The 22,295-nt window shown below is 35.3% G+C and overlaps 1 pseudogene; it reads right to left on the bottom strand.

The window, feature by feature from the left end:
• Positions 1–251: 251 nt before the first annotated feature.
• LOC114084503 (large ribosomal subunit protein eL21-like) lies at positions 252–734 on the bottom strand (annotated as a pseudogene).
• Between the last annotated feature and the right edge of the window lie 21,561 nt (positions 735–22,295).

Genomic DNA, 22,295 nt, shown 5'->3' with positions numbered 1-22,295 from the left:
GGTCAGAATGACTAAGACTGTAAGGCACAAGAATCATCATTCTTTGCTGAGTACTACAAAGAGCTTGAGGGACCATTGATGAAATTGTGAATAAAGTATGTAAGCATATCAGCCTTCATGGAGACTGGGAGAGTGATGAAGCTAGTTTATTACAAAATTATAATAAGTTGATTATATGGCATGCTGCTTAAGACACTTTTCTTTTCATTTTTATAGTCCATGGCCCTTTATTATTTTTTTTTTTACATTTATTATGCCATTAATTCATAGGGAATAGGTTCCCGCAGTTCAGGCACCTTTCCATTTGTTCTCACAAAATGTGCTTCTCTGGGTGGGGCAGGCTGGCACTTCAGCTGAACCCAGGTACCTTTCTCTTTGGCTTCCTTCTTTTTCTGATCATTTTTCCTTCATATGTTTCAGGAAGCTGTCTCGGTTCTTAGATGCTTAATATGCTCAATAAGCACATTAATTCTCTTGGCAAGAATCTTGCCCTTAACGTGCTTATCCACAACAATGCCAACAGCATTCTGGGTACCATTGTAGACTCTCCCAGTTTTGCCATGATAACATTTGTGGGGCATTCCTTTTTGAACAGTACCCATTTCCTTGATGTCTACAATATCACCCTTCTTGTAGATTCACATATATGTGGCCAAAGGAACAACTCCATGTTTTCTAAAAGGCCTAGAGAACATATATATGATTCCTCTCCTGTTTCCATTTGTGTTCTTCATTTTGGCAAATTACTGGAAGATGGTGATTCCCAATTACTGGAAGATGGTGGTTCCCAAGACACTTTTTAAATCTCTTATGAGTATGAAGATTTTCTAAACTAATAAAACTAGATGTTCCACTCTATATAGTGTTGCTCAATGCAGTCACAGCTATTCATGAGACTGAGGTAGAGAGGAAAATAAGGAGGAAGATGGGAGGAAGCTTACACCTGTCTCTAAACAAAATAGTATTAACTTTTAAAAATGACTGGTTATGTAATCAGTAGTATAGCACTTTATTAGCATGCAGTACTTCCTGGGTTCTATAGCTAGCACAGTGGGTAGGGGAGTGGTACTATGAATTCAAAGTGCCTTCGTATAGGATACAATACACTGGAACTCACAGAACATTAGTGTCAGTAGATCTAAATTCTGAAAATTGCCAAATTCATAAGAATTGACTAAGCTTATGTATTTGCCAATTCTCTAGGAAAATGGTTTTATTACATTGTGTGATTCCATAGTTTGAATCTCCTAGAATTGATAATTATGCATACTAAGCAAGGAAACACCATCCTTCTGTTCCCCCTAAAGCTTTTTTTTTAAATCTAACATGACTTGAAATTCTCCATCATTGTGGGTCTGAAACCAAAATCTACTTTCTTGTCTGCTGCTCAGATTTTGTTCTCTTCCAGGAGAAGTTTCTAAAACAAATAAGATCTCTTTGGAAAAATGATCCAAAGAAACCAGAGGAATCTAAAAGAGGGGAGCAGGAAAAAAAAACTGAGTTGTAAGCATGAGTGTTTATTTTCTCAGAAACATCTTAAGATGGGAAAGTTAGACTTTTATCAATTAATCAATTGAGTTGGAATCATCACAAGATTTTAGGAAGAACTTTCTTGATAGCTTCTACTTCTTGGAGCACAGCACAACACTGTTGCTCAGGGAGAATTGTTGGACTATGTAGAAGGAAAGTTTAATATAATTGACCTATTTACTAACAGAAAGGAAATTATTGCATGCAATTATTATGAGCCATGCATAAATTCCAATGGTTTGTATGCAAACTTTCAAATTAGAGAAGATATATAAAGGAATTATCAATGAAAATTTTTATTTCCAGTTTTTTCAGCAACTCATGAAGTAAATGAGTTTTAGGGAGGACAGTTCTGGCTCTTAATGTAGTTAATAAGGAGTGAAAAGTAAATGAAGGGAAGAGAAGAATTAATTAATGGTTTATGAGAAGCAGAAAGACATGGATATAAGTATAGAGCTTACTAGCATAAGACATGAGTCAAAATGAATAGATGATGTTAAAGTGGAGGAGCATAAAGATGACCTCGAATTCAAACTAAGAAATCCATATCCTTGCAGTATGCGCATCTTCATGGAGAGATGACCAAGGCAGCTCATGGGATGCTGCATCTCGCTGTCCATGAGGAAGAATAAGAATATTTGGAGACATTTGTGAAGAAACAAAAAATGACTGTACAGCAACCTAAGAAAAGCAAATCCAAAATTCTCCAAAAGAGAAAACAGCTAAAGAAAGGCAATAAGAAGCTAATGAAATTTTTCCATAAACCAGATGTGAAACTGCTCAGGATAAGAATGGGAGCATACCTGAACATGTTTTGTGTTTTGAACACATTATTTGGAACCAAAAGTATATTTATATGTATCCTGCATTTTGAGTGGGATCTTCTCCATTTGGAAATAATAGACGCACTGTAGTTTCTATCCTCAGGCAGCAAGGAAGCTTAATTAAATTATGACAGTAGGTTCCTCAGGATATATTTCCATCTAAAATTATCCTTTTGTAGGATACTTCAGTAAGAAACAGAAATGAACTATTTATTCATGGACACTACATTTTTGACTCCAACATAAGGACATATGGAAATTAGTCACAATTATTACAGTCGTTTTTTGATTTGAACATCCATAGTTCAAATTGCCCTTAGTACATCATTCTTTGTGGACAAGCTCTGCCAAAGACAGCTTTTTTCAGACAGCTGCTGGTTGGATGCAATATACAGTCACTCTTAACGGTTCTGAATTTAGCAAGAATTTAGATTTTGCCTGTTTTGCGTTTATGGTAGAAAATTAATTTACAAGGAGAGTTGGGGTGGTGCTTCTACTCTTTTTTAACTTTCTCAAACACAAAGGCTGGATGGGTCAAATAGCTAATTCTGATGAAGTTTACACTTTTCTTTTCTTATTTATTTTTGTTTTTTCTTTACACTATTTAGAAGACTCATTGACATGTAAGTTTAGCTTTCAACACAAACTGGAGCACTGTGAAGGCTGTGAATACCAAGGTGTTTCTGACAATGCAGAGAGTACTTATTGAGATAGTGTACTTTTCTCTGTGTTTGTGATTTAGTGAATGTAATTTCTCTTTTAAAATTAATTAATGCATTTAATTAATGAATTAATTAAATTATTAATTTCTTCTTCTATTTCTTTCATTTATTTTTTACTCCTTATTAAGTATATTAAAAGTCAGAGATGGCCTCCTTCAAGCTCATCTAGTTCATGAGTTGCTGAAACAATTGGAAACAAAAATTTTCATTGATAATTCCTTTATATATTTTCTCAATATAATTTCTTCTTCCCTTTTAAAACATGTTTTTTTTAGCTTTCTAAAGTCAGCTATGTATGATTTAAGATTTCAATTCATAAACATATAGAGGTGCATGGAATAGTTATTCCCAGGTGATACGTAAGAGAATTCAGCAAAGGAAAAAAAGAAATAAGAAAGATTCCTTAAAACTAGAACAATCCTGATCTGGGCATGCCTGTCACCCCAATGGTTCAGGAGGCTGAGACAGGAGGATCATGTGTTCAAAGACAGCATTGGCAACTTAGGAAGACCCCATCTCAATAAAAAATTAAAAAAATGACTGGAGATGTGTTCAGAACCTCAAGGTTCAATCCTTGGTACAAAAAAAAAAGAAAGAAAGGAAGAAAGAAAGAAAACTACAATAAGCCTACCCCATGATTCTGTAGTTACAGTAAATATCAGTGTTAGGTCAGCTGTTAAGCTATATAGGCACCTTCAGAGGAAAACATCTTTCCTTTCTTTCAGCTAAAATTTTTTGTGGAAATTCACAGTGACTCAATCATGTCAAAGATGGCTGAGTTTTCTTTTAGACTTATTATAACATTTAGCTGAGCAATCCCAGAAATATCAGCCATCTTTAAGTGTTATTGTCCGCCATTTCAAGAATTTTTGTGCTCCATGACCTCCACTTAAGCATATCAAGGAATATATGCCATCTTTTCATCTTAAACTATGTTTCTTAATTAAGCATGCCCAGAAAGGTACATATTTTGGGTGGACACAGTGGTGCAAGCCAGTAATCTCAGCAATTTGGGAGGCTAAGGTTTCAATTCAGAAAGACGGCACATTTGAGCCCTGCTTCAGCAACTTAGTGAGATCTTCAGCAACTTAATGAGACTCCGTATCAAAATAAAAAGGGTTGTATGTGTCACTCAGTGGTAAAGAGCCCCTGGGTTCAATCCATGGTCCTAAAAAGAAAGAACAACCAAATGACAGAGAAATGTACATTTTTCCCTTCTTTTCTTTTTCCTTTTTATTCATGGATATTGAAACCAGGGCCTCATACATGCCAGGCAAGTTCACTGAACAACATCCCCAGTTCAGAAATGTACATCCTAAAGTGAATATGTACAGTGTCTCCCAAGGTGATTATGTACAGACTTGCAGAATAAAGTGCCAAAGCTTTATTTCTTTGAGGAGAGTTTTGTTTTTCAGACAACTACCATCCTGTCCTTACTCTCTGTGGGTAATACATGTTTATCCATTATGGTGTGCTCCTTGACTTTGCATCAACAAAAATTCAAATTCTTTTAATTAGGTTTCACTAGAATATAATTTTAATGAGGAATCTCCTGTTGAGCCATTATTCCATTCTTAAACACTGTTTGAATCCATTGATGAATTTGTTGGTGACAAAAATATCAATTTAATTTCTTCCCTTGCAGGTGTGAGTTAGTGCTGCTGTACATACCCCAGTCTGTGAGGCCCCAACTCAGTGTTCAACTCTCACTGGGGTGATAGACAGACTTAACCACTTCCAAGTTGAGTGTCAGCCTGTTTGAGGTACAACTGCCACGTGCCCTTCAATGATATTTTTCTGTGGGTGATCATGCTGTCTTTCTTAATCTTTCACCTAATAAAAGAGAACAGCTGGCAACTAAGAATGCAAATCCTATTTAGCGAGATATATACCATGTGATCATATGGGATAATGTAAAGAAAAATAAATAAATGAAGCTGGTGTAATGTCACCAAGACCTGTCATAAAAGTTATAATTAGGAAAAGGAAATAAAAAGTCACACTAAGACCTAAAAAATATCATCAATACAATATCAATTGTTCACTGAGTCACACTAATAGAGTCAATCAAGACATTTCTATTTCAAGTGCAATTAAATATAGTGATGGCTATATTGATTTTATATTTTAAAACTGCTTTCCTTTAATATTTCTCAGTAACTGAATTTGTAATACATTACACTTGATATGATAAACAGTACAAAAAACATAAAATAACAAATACATAGAACAATTTATGAACAATAATAAAGTAAGTCATCACTTGGTGAAGCAGCATATGGAACTCCATGGTAGACTTAACCCTGACAGGTTAGTTTAGCAGAAAAAGATTAAGAGTCAAATGGAACTACACATAGAGGCAGACAATTCTTAGAAGGAAACCAATTCTGAAATATTTAGATTTTCTTAAACATGAACTTTTGACTAAAATATTCTCTTAATATTAATGTTAAACATGAACATTTGACTGAAATATTCTCTTCTTTTCACAGTGAACGTTACTTTTCGTAATGAAAGAAACAACCTCAATGTAGTGCTGTGTGATTATTCAGGAACCTGACTTCTTTGCCTGGAAATCCATATTTGTTTCTTAACTAGAAGATTGTGATATCCCTCATACAATGATTGCCTTTATTTTGGTGTTATTTGTTTTTTTTTTTTTTTCTTTTTCTTTTTCTTAAGAAAGACAAACAGAGGTTAATTTCATTCCTATGGAGTTGAGAATGCTCAAGTCTCCAGATGTTGAGATGTCATGAACAGTAACCAGCAGAAGTAAGCCTTATAAGATCTGATTTGTTAAAAACTTAAGTTGTTGATAGACTTTTATTTTATTTATTTATATGCAGTGTTGAGAATCGAACCCATTGCCTCCCTCGTGACAGGCAAATGAGCCCCAGACTCAGCCCCTACAAGAGCTGACTTTTTAGGAATATTTCCCCTGTTAGTAAATGTTCAGATTTGCTGGTAGCCCTTGAATCTGATGTTTCTCTAGTAAGAGCTGTTCCACTAATCCTTGCTTGTTTTTTTCTTTTAAGTCTCTAAGTAGACTCTCATCTCATATAAATTTTAAAAAGAAAGGTTGACTGAAATATTCTCTTTTCAGAGTGCATCTTTCTTTTCGTAATGAAAGAAACACTCTCAAGGTAGTGCTGTGTGATGGTGTGAGAAGACAAACATTTGGACAAGACAATGAAAATGAATCTTTGAATTCTGACAGATCAAACTATTTTGCTGCATGGGGAGAGCAGGTCATTGCTTGTGGGAAACATTTCTGGAAGGTAGATGTGAGTGACTCTTGGAACTGGGCTCTAGGAGTCTGTAGGGATTCTGTGGTAAAGAAGAACCACACACTGAATTTGAGTATATGTTTCTCCTTTTATGTATGAAGAAGGATAAACATTTTAGTCTCTTGACCACCTCCCAGATATTTTCTCTCTATATAGAGAGATCTCCGGGACATGTTGGTATGTTCCTTGATTTTCAAAGTGAAGGTGTGAATTTTTTAAATGTTGCCAAGAGTTCCCAAATGTGGTTTATCCTACTGGGTCCCTGAATTTTCCTCTCAGGCCATTTTTCCCCCACAGGCCACATATAAGTAGGGATAATTCAGGCACCTGACTTCTTTGCCTGCATATTCCATATTTGAGGGACTGCTTCTCAGTGGAAACACAGCAATAATACTGTAGCTGTCTTTTTTTACCTATCTTAATGTAATCTCATCTTATTAAATATGAAGATAGGATATAATGCAAAATTTTGTTTGTTGGATCAATTTTTCTATAATAAAAATCATATTTAGTGGTCCTTATCTATTATAGAGTCTGTGGTTAATTCAATGTTTTTTGACTTTGTGTGATGTCAAATCAATATCTAATGCAGGAACACATGAGTTTTCACATCTAGACAGAACTGGCTATTCACAATGCTCCTGTCAATTTGAAAAGACCACTGAATGAGGTAGTCATTCATGCTACTTGGGAGGCTAAGGAAGGAGGGTTGCAAGTTTGAGGTCAGCCTGGGCAATTTGGGAATATCCTGACTCAAAAAGAAAAAGCCTGGAGATGTACATCAATGGTAAAGAATCTTTCATAGCATGAACTTAAGGCCCTGCATTCAGTCATCAGTACTAAAATAAAAAAAGAGAAAACAAAATCTAAATGAAGTACCCCACACAAGAGCATTTTAGAATATCTTTTGCAACTAGAGGTCACAGGTGGACCACTAAAATAGCCTTTTGTTCATTACTCTCTATCTCCCAAGCTTGAAAAGGAGCTATCTATGTCATATAAAGAAATTTTAGAAAACTTACCAGGAGGAATTGAATACTTTCAACATGAATTGGATTTTTAAAAGAAAACAAAGGAGTTGGGTGTGTGTACACACACACACACACACACACACACACAAACAAACAAACACACACACGATTTTCAGTTACTAGGGAGACTGAGACATGATGATACCAAATTTGAGACCATCCTGGTAAACCTAGTAAGAACCTGTATTAAAAAATAATAAAAAAGAGGAGTCCTGGAGCATAATAAAGAGGTAGAACACTTGTGTTGCATGTGTGAGGCCCTGAGTTTCATCTCCAGCACTGAAAAAAAAAAAGTTTGGAATGGTGATGCATGCATTTGACCCCAGCTATGGAAGTGTAGCTCAGTGATAGAGCACCTGCCTAACATTCTGAAGGCCCTGGGTTTGATTTCAACACCAGAATAAGTATTAAGAAATTCAAACCTACATTAAATTTTGGGTAAAATTTTTCTACTCAACTTTTAACAAATGTTTATTTAACAAAAGGCACAATTTAATTTAGGGCTTACTTTCTTCAGAAACTGGAAAGGAGCTTAGCAGTAGAATATATGTAAACTTTCAAGCTCATCCAACTTGTGTTTCTTTGGCCTTCTTCCAAAAATCTGTTTGTATAAAACAAAAGTGACATAGGTAATTTCATAAAGAGAAAAATCTGTCATAAATCTGAAGAATTGATTTTTGTTAAAATTGCAGATAGGGAAAAATTATATATATACACATACACACACATACACACACACTCCTAGTCATATACTACTAACAATGATGAAATAATAGAAATCAGCATATTAGAAGCACAATGAATGATTCTACTTCCAATACAGCATCAGAATATTCTTCAGTGTTTTTCTTGTTCTCAATTCATTGATTCATTTTTGTTGTTTGTTAGGTGTATTGGGAACTGGTCCCACTGGTGCTTTGCCATTGGGCTATATCTGCATCCTGTTAAAATTACTTATTTGAGACCAGGTCTCACTAGGTTGCTTAGAATCTCACAAAATTACTGAGTCTGGTTTCAAAGTTGCAATCTAGAAGACAATACAGCCGGTTGAGATTCTTTAATACTCGGAGTTCGTACAAAACAACTTAATTAAAATGGGCAATGGATATAAAATTTTCCAAATACGTGAAAAGATATTCCATTTGATGCATGAAAGGAATCAATGTTTTTCAAACAAAAAAACAGCAGATCAAGGAGGACAGTGCAAAGGATGGGTTCCGGATCTAGGTGTGCCTAGAGAGCGGGCAGACCTCGCCCCCTCTAGTGGAGATTTAGTGTATTGCATCCAAACAACTGAGATGACTCCACAATCCTAGCTCTTCAAGCCCAGCCTAGCCCGTGTGCCATAAGCTTCAAGTGGGTGAACCCAGGAGAGCTCGCTGCAGGAGAGCAATGCTGCTGGACTGCTCTTCATGGTTAGAGCCATGAAAGGAAATTCGTTAGAAGCAGCCCCAAATTAGTACCCAGTTCTTTGTGAAAATATGCATACTATTGTCCATTGTCAGCTTCTGCCATCCACTCACCTGCAACTTCTAAACAATCTTGATTTCAGGGTCTCTGGTTCTAAGATTTACCAGGAAAAAAAAAAAGTAACATCAGGATTTGTGGAGATCATTGCCATATAATAATCCAATCTTATTCTCATTTGGTGGCAGTAGATACTAGTGAAGAGTCCAAAGGAAAGTGAAACAAACATGAACCTTTCCTTTCTCTCTGATATCAGCTTTAATATCCGTCTTGGAAGGAACTTGTGTAGATTTTCTCAGGGAAAGGTGGCCCTGATTTCTAGACAGAATTAATAGTCAGCTTTACAAGCTTTGAAAACCATCAATTGCTTTCTCAGGGAAAAAAAAAAAAAAAAGCAGATATTTAGAGTTTATTTTGCAATTACACAAGAACCAGAAATTAATTATCAGAATTTTTTCAAATACCAAAAAAAACCCCAAAATAATAAATTAAATCATTTTATTCTCAACACCCCCACAGCAACTTTATAAATACTTTGGAAAAATAATAGGAGGGTCTTTTTTCTTTCATTCCTCTTTTTACTTTTTTTTTTCCTTCTTCCTAACCCAGGGGTGTTTTACCACTGAACTATATGTATCCCAGCTTTTTATTGCTTTAAAGTTCAATTTAATCTTTTTTGAATTTTTTATTAATTAATCAATTTATTTAGATACTGGGAAATGAACCCAGGGGTGATTTAGAACTGAGTTACATCCCCAGCTCTGTGTGTGTGTGTGTGTGTGTGTGTGTGTGTGGTGTGTGTGTGTGTGTGTGTGCGTTATTTTTAAATTTTAAGAGAGGATCTAGTTCAATCTCTTTGGCACTCACTAAATTGCAGAGGCTGGTCTGAAACTTGTGGTTCTCTTGACTTAGTCAGGGAGTGGCTGGGATTACAGGCTTGTTCCACAACTTCTGCTCAGATTTTCTTAATAAATAGATTTTTATACTTTGCAGAGTAGTGGATTCTGCTAGAAAATTTGGTTTAGAACTGGAAATAAAGCCTTTGTGTTTAACAATTATGGGACTCCAGAGTGCAGCTTGTGCTTTTAGAATCCAAGATCATTTCTAGAAAGCACAGTTGTGAAAACAAACCAGACCATAAATTGTATATATACATATATGTATGTTGGAAGACTAATAGGTCAGGTATGAATTTTCATTCCCTCTAAAACCCTTGTATTCCCACAATTGAATCTTGGTGTGAAGTATGCCAGTAAAAGGGAGGCATCTGTATTTAAAGATCAAGTTTGGTACATTGGCAATATGATTTAATTCTTTTTAAAACACTATTTTTCAAAGTCAGTAAATAAACTATTTCATATTTTTCCATTGTTCTTTCCTTTTTGTAATAATAAGCAAATTACAGCAGTCCCAGTTGTGCACACCTGTAATTTTACCACTTGGAAAACTAAGACAGGAAGATATCAAGTTCAAGGCCAGCCTGAGCAACTCAGACTATATAAAAATTAAACAAATAAATAAGTAAGTATAATGTAAATTACACATTAAATTGTCCCACAAAGTTCACTGAGCAAGGAATAATCTTGGCCTTTCTCCCATGTACTCTTGAATGGGTCAGGAACTGCCAAATCAAATTCCTTCCCTTGATGGAGGCCTTGGGAAGCATAATCTGAAATGTGAGGGCTGGAGATATCTCCAGTGTGGAGAGGGATCAAAGATATTCTTGGATTAAAAAAAAAAACATAAATAAATGGATAACTGCATAACTCTCTACAAGACAGGATAGAATTAAAGCCAATCTGAAGCAAAACATTTCCAAGTTTCCCAAAATGCTCGCTAAAAACATAAATTTATGACACTTCATTTCTATCATTTCATAGACAAAAAATTAAAAAAAGTATATATTCCAAAAAATTACATTGAACGTTGACCTATGAAGTTTCAAGTGTTGTAAAATCAGTGGCTATTGATGAGAGGAAGTTTTTACAAGATTGTTTATGGAGATTAGCTAAGGAGCTTAATCAGTTTCTCTTTTGACAAACCTAATGGATCATCCATTCAAGCATCTTCCCCAAGCTCCAAGGAAAGCAATCTCTTAGAGAAAGTGGGTATGGTTTTAGGGCCAAAAAAAAAAAAACTTGAAAAGCCCTACTCATTCTTCTCCAGAACCCACAGAGTGCCTTTTGGACTGGCTGGAAGATTTCTGAAGCCTGCCAGTACCATACACAATCTTCATATTATTACTTCTGCAGCAGGTATTGGTGAGCCCACACACATATTTCTTAGATTAGTATACAGAAGAGCAATTCTTCCATATCAAAGAAAGCAAATATATGAACTTCAATTATAAGCAAAATAAACTTATTTTCTGTGAAATGATATAATTTTCTTTCTTAGAAATGATTAGACTGCTGTTTTCTTAACTTTGTACATCCCTTGGAATTAATTTGATGATTAATTTACTTCAATAATTTATGTGTTGCATTATTGTTCCTTTGTATTTAAAAAAAAAAATTACATCCTCACCAAAGTGTATAATATTTTCTTTCTTCACATCCCTACAAGAATTTGCGTTATTTGTTTTGTATTCTTGATAATTTCCATCCTCATTGGAGTGAGAATCACAGTGTATTTTTTATTTGAATTTCCCTGAGGGCTAAAAATATTAAATATTTCTTTTATCCTTCCTTGGTATTTTTTTTATGAAGTTTGGGTACTAGAGACTTAACCTAGAGGTGTTTTAACACTGAGCCACCTCTCCAGATCTTTTTAATTTTCATTTTGAGACAGAATCTGAACAAGTTACTTAGAGTCTACTGAGTTGCTGAAACTGGTCTTGAATTTGCAAACCTCTTTTCTCAGCCTCTCCAATCTCTGGGATTACAGGTGCGCATCCTGTTCACACTGAGCATATTTTCATATAGTTGTCAGACATTTGTATTTCTTTTGAGAACTGTCTGTTCAGTTCATATTCCTCCTTTGTTAATTAGATTAGTTGCTTTTATAGTGCTCAATGTTTTGTGTTCTTTCTGTTCTGGATATTAAAACTCTGTCATAGAGATGATGACAAAATTTTTCTTCAGTTCAGTAGTTTCTCTTCATTCTGTTGGTTTCTTGTTGTGCAGAAAGTTTTTAATTATCTGTCATCCCATGTATTGGTTCTTTTTTGAGCTATGGGGTCCTGTTCAGAAAGTGTGGAAAAATACATTCCAACAGAAAGAAAGCACTGCTTGTTTTCTGGCATCAATTAAGATAAATACATATTTTTCTAATGTGAATGTTACTTGATAATAGTTTTAATGATTTGCAAGATGTTCCTGTTGTAATTTGTGTGTACTTTTATAGGAGAATATATAATAAAGGTAGGATTTTATCACAATAGATTAATATATTTTTCAGTAGACTTTTGTTAAAATCTGATACAGTTTTGCAATATTAACTTTAATCATTAACCCTTAGACATTTAGAAATTGTTTGGGAGTAGTGGATTCTGGTTGAAATCATAATACTATCAAATTTAATATTTAAATAAAATAACTAAGGTAAAAGTTCAATGGCAGGGCCATTCCTTTTCACCTTTTTTCTTTTTTCACTTTCTTCATTTTTTTTATGGTGCTGGAAACCAAACCCAGGGCCTGCACAATGATGGGCCTGACTCTTCCACTGAGCTAAGTCCCTAGCCTTCACATACGCTTTTCTATGTGAATTACTGGCAGTAAGTATTATGGCTGATGTTAAGGGTATTCTGAATCCACACTATAAAATTGTAAATTGGGCTAAACACCCATGCTTAAAACTGTTTAGAGGAATGTCACATCTCCATGAAACTGAGATTCCTTTTTTTAAAAAAGGCAGCCTTATAACTTCATTTGACAACCAACCATTTGTTTTCATCCATATTGTCTAGGTTTTTGAATGGGACAACTGGAATGTAGACTATCAAAATATAATACTTGTTTGGTGAATCTTCATACTTGTTAGGTTTTCTGGACAATTGAACATAGATACAGAATTCAGACACTGTGTATTCTTCTTTTCTAGAAATTTTTTCTGAGCTTGGAATCTTGGAATCCATGTACATATCTAGAGTCACCATCTCCTTCACAGCAAATTTCTGGATCTTGAGTGACTGAGGTACATGTCTTGAAGCCCACTCCCTGGATGGGATTGTGATTGTTGACAGGGCATTCTTTGGTCACCACTTCCTTAATGGAAAAACAGCCATTCTGCTCACCATTCTTCCCTGTGGGAGCCATTCTGTCTCATCTCAATTTGGAAAGGAAGAGCACTAGGGATTATATGAAACTGGTTTATGCATGAGAAAAATATAGAATGAGAATGTTGATGACTAGGGAAGTCATAGTGGTTTCTACAAATTTTGAGAGATCTTTTTATGCCTCAGTTTTCTGTTAGTGTCATATAAAAAGTAAATTCTATTCTTTAGACATAAGATTATTATTACATCATAACTTGAGTAAAACTTTTCTTAATTCTTTGTTTTTTCTAGGTAGAAAATTAAAATTGTTCAGAATTTTATCCCTTGGAAATAAAAAGAAAAAAGGCAAAAGAAATAAATGGACTCAGACGTCCTGCAAGTCTTTCAGAAAGAACTCATCTGCTCCATCTGCATAAATTACCTTATAGACCCAGTCACCATAGGATGTGGGCATAGCTTCTTTAGTGCATGTCTCTGCCTTTACTGAAAAGAAGCCTAAACTCCTGACCATTGTCCTATGTCAGGGAGCCATCACAGCAGAGACACTTCAAGAGCAATATTCCTTTGAAAAATATTGTATCCACTGCCAGACAAGCCAGTGTCAAGCATTTCCTGAGCTCTGAGGATCACATGTGTGTGACCCATGAGACAAAAAGATCTTCTGAGAGGAGAACAAAAACCTGCTCTCTTCACTCTGCTCCAAGTCTCAGGAGCACAGGGCTCACAGACACTGTCCCATTGAGGAGGCTACTGAGTAGTACCTGGTAAGTGATGCTTTGAAGTCACTGAGAAAGTTGGAGTGCAGGATAACTAAGAATATAAAGCAAAGAATCAACAGCTTAACTTAGTGTCCCATAGAACTGTAAATACCAGTGATAAAATTCTGAATAATATATATGTTTGTATCTGCCTTTATGGAGATTGGGAGAATGATGAACCTAAATTATTATTCTTTATTATAATAAATTGATTATATGGCATACTACTTCAGAAACTTTAAAGCTATCATGAGTATTAAAGAGTTTCTAAACTAACAAAACTATTTAGTACAGCTAGAGGTGGTAGTGCACTCCTGCAATCCCAGCTACTCATGAGACTGAGGCAAGAGGTTACTCAGTTTGAGGATACCTTAGGGAGCTTAGACCTTAACTCTAAACAAAATAGTAATAACTTTAAAAAATTACTGGTGATGTAGCTCAGCTGTAAAGCACCTTCTTAGCATGCAGGAGCCCCTGGGTTCAATTGGTAGCACCATGGGCTGGGGACAGAATCAAAAGCCTTCTAAAGAGGATATAGTACATTGAAACTCATAGAACATTAGTGTCATTAGATCCAAATTCTGAAGCAAATTCCAAACTACCTAAGAATTTACTAAACTTTTGGATGTGCCTGTTCCTCTAGGAAAATGATTTATTAAGTTCTGCGATTCCGTAGTCTGAATCTCCTAAAATTGATAATTACCCATATCAATCCTGGAAACACCATTCTTCTGTTCCCCTTAAAACTTTTTTAAAAATCTATCATTGTGGCTCTCAAATAAATATCTGTGTGCTTGTCTAGTCTCAAACTTTTTTGTCTTTCAAGAGAATTTTCTAAAACAAATGAGATCTTTTTGGGAAATGATCCAAGGAAACCAGAGAAATCTAAAAGAGAAGAGCACAAAAGTCAATCAATGGTGTGTAAGTGTGAGAGTCTACTTCCTTCAGAAACAACTTAAGACAGGAAAGGTAGACATTTACTAATTCATCTCATGATTGGAATCATCACAGGATTTTAGGAAGATCTTTCTTGATGGCTTCTACTTGTGGGCGTACAAAGCAACACTGTTGTTCAGGGAGAATGGTTGGGTAATGGATCAGGAAATCTTGATATTAATGACATATTTACTATCAGAAATCAAATTGTTGCATACAATTATTTATGAATTATTTGTGAATAATATAAAGATATGAAAACAAATATTTTCTCTCTAATACAGAGAGACTCTGGATCATGTTGGTGTGTTCCTTCATTTGCATAATGAAAGCATGAATTTTTTTTTAATAGTGTCAAAATTTCCTTTATTTAGAAATATCCTACAAGGTTCCTGAATTTCCCTGTTAGGCTGGGTTTTGTTGTTGTTGTTGTTGTTTGCTTGTTTTATTTTTGCTTTCTGTTTTTTGTTTTGTTTTGCACTTGACATATAATTAGGAATAATTCATGAACCTGACTTCTTTGCCTCGTAACTCCATATTTGAGGTATCCCTTCTCAGTTGAAGCAAAGCAATAATATTATACTTCTATCTTTTCCTTATCTTTATCTAATCTTATTTTATTAAATATGAAGATAGGATACAATGTAGAATTTTGTTGGCTCAATTTCCCTTTAATAAATTCATCTTTAGTTGCCCATTATCCATAATATAGGTTGTGGTTGACTCAATGTTTTGTTACCTTTGTATGATTACAAAAACATGGATTTTTGATTCCAAATCAAATTCTAATACACGAACACAAGAGTTTGCATATCTACCCAGATCTGGCTATTCACAATGCACCTGTCAGTGTGAAATGCCCCTCTAGATCTAATAAATCCTAGTAATCAATTCACCCAAAGTGGAGAAAAGGTAGTATAGGTGTGTGTGTGTGTGTGTGTGCATATGTGTGTGTGTGTGTGTGTGTTACAATCATGGTGGGTACACATAATCTTTTTATGTTAACTTAAGGAGCTAAGACTATAGCTCAGTAGTAGGGCAAGTCAAGAGGATCATAGTTCAAAGCCAGCCTCAGCAAACTACTGATTCCCTCAACAGTTTAGTGATACCCTATCCCTTCCCCCCCCCCAAAAAAAAAAAAAAATCAAAAGGACAGAGGCTGTGGTCTAGTGGTTAAATGCTCTTGGGTTCAATCCCTAGAATTAAAAAAAAATACCTTATTGAACTAAACATGAACTCTTTTGAGTGTTTATTCTATTGTAATTATCATTTTTTCCTTCTATATAAATAAAATCCCTGTTATTGTGAATGCAGCATATTCGGAAATATCTTGCAGGTTGGTGTGTCATAAGGATGAACTTGAACTTATAGGATGAAAACACATATGCTGTGGAAAACACCAAGCCTTTTCCCAAATCAGGCCCCCTTCATCACAATATTTTTCAGCTTTCCTACTGGATGGCACATGGCAACAATTTGCCCATTTTTGCATCCACAGATAAAAAATCCAGTTGTTGAAAATCTTTCTTTTGACTATCTCCTATATTTGGAGAAAAAAAGTGAGAACAACACACTTTCCAATTCTTTAAAATTGCCCTCTATGTTAAGGCAAATTGGCTTGTGCCCTAACAGAACCCATAAGAGGCTTCAACTTATGAGTGTCTGTGAGAAACACACCATGAGGCCACATGTTCACATCTGTAATCCCAGTAATTTGGGAGACTTAGGCAGAAGAAGCACAAATTTGAGGCCACACTCAGCAGGGTAATGAGGCTTTAAAAGACCGTAGTTGGGGATAGAGCTCAGTGGTATAGCACCTGCTTAGCATATGTGAGATTTTGGATTTGTTCCATGCACTGCAATCAATCAATCAATCAATCAATAATCAAAGATATGTTTCTCATGTATATTCATTTCTTCTCTGCCCTCTCAGCTTACTCTTTGCTGAAGATTTACCTCAGGGCCTCATACTTTGTAGGCAGGAACTCTATCGCTGATCTGCACCATCAGAGAAATACCTGAATCTTTTTACTTTTTTTTTTTTTTTTTTTTGAGTATTTAGGAGATCTTTGATGGTTTTGTTACATATATGCCAAATAAATACAATGAGACTAGAGTCTTCTCCATGTTAACCAGCCTTTCTTTAAAAAAGTGAAATTATATGCAATAAGTGAAAATTTTGATATTCTTGTGTTGTAAAGTGGGGGATGGGGGATGTGCTGTTTGTATTTTCATTTAATATAGAATTTTACCATGGTTGTGAACATACATTACACGAACTTTTTTGTGTGTGTGTATGTGTGTGTGTGTGTGTGTGATACTAGGGATTGAAACCAGTATTATGCATGCAAGTCAAGCACTTTAAACTGCAAGGCACAAGGTGGCAGTAAGGCTGATAGCAGAGGTTAGAAAGTGATGTGTTTCTGGAAGGATAGTAGAATGAAATAGACATTATTGTTGTTGTGTGTATATACATGACTGCATGACCAATGTGATTCTGTAACCTCTACTCTCAGAAAAATGACAAATTATGTCCCATCTGATTCAAATGTATGATATGTCGAGGTCATTGTACTTTCATGTGTAACTAATTAAAACAAATAAAAAAAAATAAAAAAGTGAGATATATGACTTCAAATGGAGCTCTGCATGCATTTTTAAATAATGCATTTTAGAATTCATTTAGCGTCTATTGATTTTTAAACCTTGACCTCACTATATGGGATGCAAAGATAAAAATAACATTGCTGACATTACCACACACTAAGAGGCAGCTTTATTCATTCAATTAAGTACAAAACTGGTAATCCAAAAACTCTAAACTTCTAAATTTGCTGTTATAAAAAGATGGCATTGCTTACAAGAATCAGCTCTTTGCTTATCTGTTTCTTAACTCATACATTCATGAATTAGACATAAAATTACAATTACATTTGATATAAGATTATACTTTATGTTTATAAAGTGCTTATCTCCCAGAAAACATTAGGTTGATTCCTACCACAACTTCTTCCTTTATTCTACCCATCACATACATTTCTTTTTAATTCCAACAAAAAATCTTAAAGTAACACATAGTAAATAAAAAATAAATTACATTAAAGTGAACAATTTTATCTCTTTAATGGATATGTCATAAAGAACTATATCCCTGCTACTTCACTCAACTTTGACCTAAAGTAGTACTCAAAAACTTTTTAAAAATGTACTATTGAAGCATACATAAACACACAGACAATAAAAAGAGAGCCTTATCCACAATAGCAATAGCACTTGGTAGAATGTGCCCTGTATTTTTAAAAATGTACAAATTTTTTTCAAAAAGGCAATTAACACAGTTTTTTCTTAATCAAATAAATGTTAATTAGGAGAGAAGTATTGAAAGTGATATGAAGACAGTGGCAACTAAATTCTCCAAACTTGCATAACAATTTCTACAATTTATTTATCCTAGTTATCTCTTGTGCACAATTTGTAGGTACTTAATGTGCTAAAAACATTAAGATCCAAGTTGTAAGAATTATTAATTCATATGTTTATAGTAGTTGTATGTGGGAGTTCTGGAAAAAAAGAGATGTAGAGTACTTTTAAAATATTTCCAAATAGGTAAATAGACATAAAAAGAAAAACCAAGTTAACAAAATCAAAGCCTATGAACCATGTCTATAACAAAACTGGAGTACAGCATGCTCTCCAAAATGCCAAAATGGGTGCAGGTACAGGCAAACCAAAGATATCTACAAGATCCATGGGGTGCCAGAATCTTTTCAGGATGAAGCACAAGAACATAACAGAACATCTGGCAGATTTGAGAATGTCAAATTCAGCAACAAGGATTCATCAAAAAGTGTGGAGGGAAAATTTAACAACAGCTTAGTAGGGTCAGGGTTCATTCCAATGTGCAAGAAGTCCAGGATAACACGTGAAAGGATTGGGACAATGTGGTTAGTATAATTCTCATACATAACTAGCCCTAAAAACCTTCCACAACAAATCTCTCTATGCAAAAAAAAAGGTACTAAGAGTAAAATGCATATTTAATGGAGGTGGTATAAAATAATCAGAGGTAGAAGATAATCTGACAAAATAAGTGGGAGAAAGAAACAGAATAAAGAGAGTGTAAAAAGTAAGATGTCAAATATTGGCATCTTCACAACAGGTTAGCTTTAGTTTGAGGATCCTAGAAAAGCTACCTTGACAATCCTTGTCTCATAAAAGTTAAAAAGACTAATTTCATAAAGATAATTAGAATAGAGAATCTTTTCATTCATACTTACAAAGATTCTAAAGAAAGGACCTTTCAAAAAATAATAGACCTTATTTTTAGTAGTGGCCTCTAAAATTCCAGAAAGAACCTTGTTCATACGATTATAATGAGGTTGTTGACTGCAGTCCCAATCCTAGAAGAATTACATTTGAGCCATCCTGTCAGTCCTCTTCTTGGAAACTCTGACCCCACTTCACTAGGTCAACTGTGATTATTCACCTCAAGCAGCTCCTGACAGTTAATTCCTGTACTCTTTCCTGATCTTCTCCTCCTCAAACTTCCTCTTTCAGTTCTTACTGCAACACACCCCACCCACACTCTTTCTACCTGTCCTTACTCAAAAAATACTTCATTCAAGAATCCCTGATATAGATCTCTATCTATCTACTATCTCCATCTATCCGTCCATCATTCTATCCATCTAGATTCACATGTAGAGTGCACAGGATCCTAAATTATATGATGCTGTCACCCCCAGATCATTACTTTTCTACTTCATACAAGGAAATCTGGTATGTGTAACTGGTGATCAGAAATCAGCTCCAGCATCTAACCTGTAATTCTATCACAAGTTTTTGGATTTAGGAAATGATTCAAGTAAATCAGCTATCCTTTGGGGATGGAATTTGACAGTATAAGCCCCAAAGGGTTGATTTTAACTATTCAACTTAACTAGTAAGGGAATGCTGGAGATGAGAAAATGTTTGAGGTAGCTGTCTTACTCTGAGGGGAAGACATGAATTGAAGTTTTCCTGTTAATAATTGTGAGAAATTTTGCTTACTGGGAACATTAATTATGTGAACTGGGAAGTCATGAATGCTAAATGTCTTAGGGTGGGGGATAAGGGGGCTACAGGGAGCCACTGGTGATTTGCACTGGCTCAAGTTTATCCACAGCTTTAGGATTAAATTGAATCCTCCATTCTCTCTGTGCACTTTCTGCCATTGAAGAGGGGATTGGGTTAAGAATTTGTGATCTTAAACCATTGAAATATTCAAAAAGATGAACCACCACTGAGACTTACAGAGGAAGCTGGTTTTCTGCAAGGCCACAGGACTTCTGCCTTGTCCTTGGGTGTTCTGTTGTCCCATTACTGTGCTTTGGATTTAACCAGAGAATTGAGAATGAAAACAACAGCAAAATGCTTGAGCCCTGCAGCTTGCCAGGGCTAGAGAACACACTGGAGGGCCATGATACCAAAATCAGTGCTTATCCTCCCTGACACTGGAGATTCAGTGTTGTCCATGGACTCAAACCAGGAAGGAGAGTACACAGCCAATTTCTCCAGGCTCATGGGCACAAAGGGGCTAGCAGGGATTACTGAAAATTGACCACTGTGTTCAGCACATTAGTATGATGATTTAGGGTCCTCAGCACTTCCCCATTCCAGGTGATCCAATCTGGCTCTCTGCATCTTCCTTAAACTGAGATGGGTTCCCTGCAGCCTATCTGGGTAGAGGACAGAACATTTCTTGGATGATGAAGTTAGTGATGATGATGAAGAGAAGGAAAAGATTGCCTTGAAATCTGAAAATGTACTCAGGATGCATCTAAAGATGTCAGCCAAGTAGGGAATCAGATGAATGGGATCACAAGAGAAAGCTGGACTGGGAATAATGCAAAAGAAAACCCAAACCCATTCAAACCTGGATTAGGCTTGCTACACTGTGGTTACTGATTCAAAATTTCTGAAATATTTATACAGGAGGTGGTGAACTACCTTGCCATCGCCATCCCACTCCAAATAATATATTTCTGTTTGTAATGATAACTCCACAAATTTTACAAAAAAAAGTGCATCCACATCAAAAGGATTTCCTCTTTCTGTGAACATTGATCCATTGCCTGATATTGAGTTGTTAAGGGACAAATGGAGAGCAAGCAGAAATGACATACATACACATGTTAACAGATAATCAAGAAAGTTAAAACTTTGGTAATCCTGACTTTAAGTAATATGCTATCAAAACAAATCAATGATAGTATATAAATCTAATGTTAGTAGTACATGAAGATATTAAAAGAATCAGAATATTAGGGAATGAAATGAAAATCTACTTTCCATTCTCTTCTTCCTCTTTTAATCAATTTGATTACAAATCATTCCCAGGCCTTTATATCATTATATACAATATAATATTAGATTTTAAACTCTAGCCAACTAGAGGATTCAAAAATAAAAGCCAATAAAATGTATTTTGTGGTATTATTATTTTTCATGCAGTACTGGAGATTGATCCCAGAGCCTCGCATATACTAGGAAAGCACTCTACCACTGAGCTACATACCCAGGGTTTTTTGTTTGTTTGTTTGTTTGCTTTGACATAAGGCCTCACTTAGTTGCTAAGGTTTGCCTCATTGTTGGGCTTCTGCTGCCTCAGTGTCTGCAGAAGCTGGTATTACACATGGGCACCGTCCCATACCTGGCAATAAAAAGTCAATATAAATAGTTTATTCATACCATGCCATAGAAGAGAATTTCCTCACTTCCTTCATTCATTATACTTTACCCTTGTAGTTTTTTGGGCTCTCATAAATAGTATGATTTCTGTTGGTGAAAAGCACAAATGCTCTCCAACGGTACATATGGTTACTATTTTCAAATTTCTAATCCAAATTATTGGTGGTTTTCATTTTTGCCTTAAAATGAGAGAAGAGAATGGAAAGGGAAGAAATAATTGACATGCAGCTGAGATGGTTGAAATCTGTGGAGTAGGCCAAGGAAACAGGGTTAATGGTCCTTCCTATGTGGCTGATTCTAAAGAGGAGCTTCACCAAAATCCATACAATTGAAAATGATATGAGCAGTATGATATTTTTGGCAAGGATGTGGGGAAAAAGGTACATTCATACATTGATAGTGGGACTGAAAACTGGTGCAACCAATCTGGAAAGCAGTATGAATATACCTCAGAAAACTTGGAATGAAACCAACATTTCACCCAGCTATCCCACTCCTCAGTTTATACGGAAAGGAGTTAAAATCAGCATACTACTGTGATGCAGCCACATCAATGTTTATAACATCTCAATTCACAATAGCTAAAGTGTGGAACCAACCTAGATGCCCTTCAACAGATGAATGGATAAAGAAAATGTGGATGCACAATGGAATATTACTTAGCCTTAAAGAAGAATGAAATTGTGTTTTTTGCAGGTAAGTGGATGGAGCTGGGGAATATTATGCTAAGTAAAATAAGCCAATCCCCAAAATCCAGAGGCCAAATATTTTCTCTGATAAGCAGACACAGATCCA

The sequence above is a fragment of the Marmota flaviventris genome, chromosome 9 (genome assembly GCF_047511675.1).
Source record: "Marmota flaviventris isolate mMarFla1 chromosome 9, mMarFla1.hap1, whole genome shotgun sequence".
Taxonomy (NCBI): domain Eukaryota; kingdom Metazoa; phylum Chordata; class Mammalia; order Rodentia; family Sciuridae; genus Marmota; species Marmota flaviventris.
The sequence above is the reverse complement of the archived record's forward strand: the minus strand, read 5'-3'. Positions and strand labels throughout refer to the sequence as shown.